The 4006-nt window shown below is 38.1% G+C and overlaps 1 pseudogene; it reads right to left on the bottom strand.

The window, feature by feature from the left end:
• Positions 1-1393: 1393 nt before the first annotated feature.
• Positions 1394-2403, bottom strand: LOC143657942 (N-alpha-acetyltransferase 20 pseudogene; annotated as a pseudogene).
• Positions 2404-4006: the final 1603 nt, after the last annotated feature.

Raw genomic sequence — 4006 nt, 5'->3', positions numbered from 1 at the left:
AGACTCCTTTTGTATCTCAGCATATGATCTCTATCTGGGAGAATTTCTATGTGCACTAGAGAAGAATGCATATCCTGGTGCTTTGGGGTGTAACGATCTATATATATTCATTAGGTCTCTTTCATTTATCACATTGTTTAAATTCTCCATTTCTTTGTTGATCCTTTGGTTGTTCTATCTATAGTGGGGAGTGCTGTATTGAAGTCCCCCACTATTATTGTTGAAACTTCTATTGCTCCCTTCAGTTTTGCCAATGTCTGTCTCATGCACTTGGGAGCGCTTTGATTGTTAGCATACACATTTGATTGTTATTCCCTCTTGGTGAATTGCCCCTTTTATTTGTATGTACTGCCCTTCCTTGTTTCTTATTACATCTTTACACTTAAAGTCTATTTTATCTGATCTTATAATAGATATTCCTGCTTTTTTTTTTTGGTTACAGTTTGCATAGAACATATTTTTCCATCCTTTGACTTTCAATCTATTTGTGCCTCTGTGTTTTAGTTTGTTAAAGATGCCAGAATGCAATATATCAGCAATGGAAAAGCTTTGTAAAAGGGAATTTATTAAAGTGCAAATTTACAGTTCTAAGGCTATAAAAATGTCCAAACTAAGTCATTCAGGTAAAGGTACCTTGACTTAAGAAAGGCCAATGGCTCTGGAATGCTTCTATTAGCTGGGAAGGCATGTGGCTGGCATCTGCTGGGGTATTTAGCTTCTCATTTCAAACAGTTTTCCCAGGGGCATTTTATTTCTTCATCTCCAAATGTCTCTGTCTGTGTCCACTCCCTTGGTTCTGAAGCCTTTTCCAAAATGGTTCCCACTTAAAGCATTCCAGTGGGCAGATTAAGACCCACCTTGTATGGGTAGAAATACATCTCCATGGAAACAACCTAATCAAAAGGCCCCACCCACAATCGGGTGAGTCACATCTCCATGGAAACAACTTCATAAAAATGATATCACCCAACAATACTGAATTAGGATTAAAGAACATGGCTTTTCTGGGGTACACAAAAGTTTCAAATCAGCACATCTTGGGTCTAGGATGCATCTCTTGTAAACAACATATAGATGGATTATATATTTTAAATCCTTTCTGCCAATCTGTATCTTTTAATTTGTGAGTTTAGTCTGCTAACATTCGAAGTTATTACTGACAGCTCCTTCCAGAATGAAACTTATTACCGTAGTTCTTGAATCTACCGTCCTATCCTTTTTTTATTTGTCCAATCTATATATTCTTTACCCTCTCTCTCTTTTTATTCTCTAAATTACCCTTACTGGTACTCTGCAATTCTGTGACCTCTTTCAGATCTCCCTCTCCTGTCTTTGTTTTTCAGGTGACAGGACTTTCTTTAATATTTCTTTTTTTTTTTTTCAGAGTCAATGTGTATTTTATTATACATCTTAGATTTATAGATTTCATATACGCTTTTAAAGCTTCAATAAACAATTTCAATAGAAGATTAAAAAAAATACATATATGCAGCAGTGGTTCTCAGGCACAGAATTTAGGAGGCAGCTGGAGCAGGTTTTTTCCCTAACATACAGTGAATACTGTGAACCATGATAGTGGAATGTCTCCTCCTAATCTTTCTGATTGAGTTTTATTATAGTGAACAGCTTTAGAAGGTCAATATTGCTGACTGGAAACAACAGTATTTAAAGTAATAGCCTGTATTTTCCTGGCATCTTTAAGACCTAAATGATTACTTTTCTCCTAATAGAGCTCCAGGATCATCCAATGAAAATAATATTGTCCATAAAATATCTGGAGCATCTGCCTAAGAACCACTGCCCATGGTTATTCAATGTCTTCCGGCCTCACAGGATGAGGTAATGGTATGATGGATTTCTTCTCTGTGTCCCTGGAAAGTGCTTTCCTCATGTCATAAGCATCCTCATCAGGCTCTCCATTGCTGGCTGAATAGTACTCTATGACCATCCTATATACACTGTAGCCCAACTGCTTATACATGTTGACTGCAACTTGGTTGGAAACTCTTACAAAAAGATCAACAAAAAATCCACCCTCTCTTTCTGAAATCTCTTCTAACAACTCCATAAGTTTAGCAGCCAAACCAAGGCGTCGAAATTCTGGAGCAACAGACAGAGCTGTGACATGCCCATGCCATTCTTCCCTTGCTACTGACCCTTCTGCCTTACCCATGATATAACCCATTAACTCCCCACCAGGTGCCTGTGCAACGATGAAGTACTCTGGCCAGCGAGCGAGGTACTGTAAGTAAAAAGGAATCCCATAAGTTTCTGTAAGTGGATCCAAGTTAATGTTATTGAAATGGAACAGGTCATCGCAGGTAAAAGCCTGGAGAGTGGTCATCGCGCTGCCACCGAAATGGGCTCACCGCCACCCCTTGCCTGCCTCTACGGAAATCGCCCCGCGCGCGGGCCTCTTTAATATTTCTTGTAAGAAAGATCTCTTTTTGATTAGTTCTCTCAGTTTTTGTTTGTCTTTGAAGATTTTAAACTCTCCCTCAATTTTGAAGGACAACTTGGTCAGATAAATAATTCTTTACTGAAAGATTTTCTCATTCAGGATCTTAAATATATCATACCACTGTCTTCTTATCCCCATGGTGCCTGTTGAGTAGTCTGAATTCAGCCTTATGTGTGTTCCCTTGTATTTAGTAGATTGCTTTTCTAGTGCTGCTTTCAGTACTTTCTGCTTCTCTTCAACATTTGACAGTTCGATTAATATGTGTCTTGGAGTAGGTTATTTGGATTTATTCTTTCTGGGGTTCATTGGCCTCTTTGATTTGTATATTTATGCCTTTTATAAGGGTTGGGAAGTTTTCCCTTGTTATATTTTCAAGTAACCTTCCAAGGCCTTTACTCTTCTTTCTCCTTCTGGGACTTCTATGATTCTTATATTTGTGTGCCTTTTGTTGTCCATCATTTCCCTAATATCTAGCTTCATTTTTCTTGCCATTTGTTATTTTGTGCACTCAAGTTCAATTTTTCTGTCTTCTAGCTCATTTATTCTTCCTTCTGCTTCTTTGATTCTGCTATTATATGTCTTCAGTATATTTCTAATTTGGTCTACTCTATCTTTCATATCTATGAGATGTGCCATTTTTCTATTTAATCTTTCAAATTCTTCTTTTTGCTCTTCTAATGTCCTCCTGATATCTTTATTTCTTTATAGATATCCTTGTGTATTTTTTCCATATTCTTTATTCTGGTGTTTTGATTTGGTTGTTTGGGTCATTTCTGTCTCATTATTCATGTGCTTTGTGATTTTCTGTTGTTTGGGGCATTTACTTATCTTAATAAGGTTATTTTCAAGTTGGTTTCCTTCACTCATCTAAAGTTTTGAATTTATTTAGTTTTGCATTGAAAGTTCCTTTTGCACTTGGTTTGTCAGTAATTCCCCGCCATGCCAAGGCCAGGATCTCATGTAGGGATATGATTCTACTTGAGGGTCTATTAAAAGCTAGGTAGTATGTTCAGGTTGCTCAGAGGCATAATGCCTGCTTGCAGGAGACCTGGGCTTGATTCCTGGCCCAGGACCCATCCCCCCAAATAATAATAATAATAATAAATTTTTTAAAAAACCAACACACCTTAACAGTAGCAAGCCCCAACGTCAGAAGGAGACACTCCAAGGTATATTGGGAATGAACTCTGACTGGTGCTCACAGAAAGGAAAGAAAATATAAAAAATAAGAAATAAAAAATATATAAATAAAAAATAACAATAACAAATTATTAAAAAATATTTTAAAAACTAGACAGGGAGTTTGTCAGACTGCACTTACCACTTCTTCCTAGCAGGTGCTGCTCCTGAGGTACCTATTCCGCTCAGACCCATCCCTCCCCGAATACAGCTGTTGACTTGGAAGATGGTGTGTATGGCAGGGGGGATGCTTCTGGTGTGCAGCAGTGGGATGGGGGAGCTTATTACAGTGCCCATGGGAGCAGCTGATTGCAGAACCTGGCACCTGGCGAGTTCACCATTCATTGTGCCAGATGGGATGGCTGT

Source organism: Tamandua tetradactyla, chromosome 15 (assembly GCF_023851605.1).
Source record: "Tamandua tetradactyla isolate mTamTet1 chromosome 15, mTamTet1.pri, whole genome shotgun sequence".
NCBI lineage: Eukaryota > Metazoa > Chordata > Mammalia > Pilosa > Myrmecophagidae > Tamandua > Tamandua tetradactyla.
This window is presented reverse-complemented; position numbering and strand designations above follow the sequence as displayed.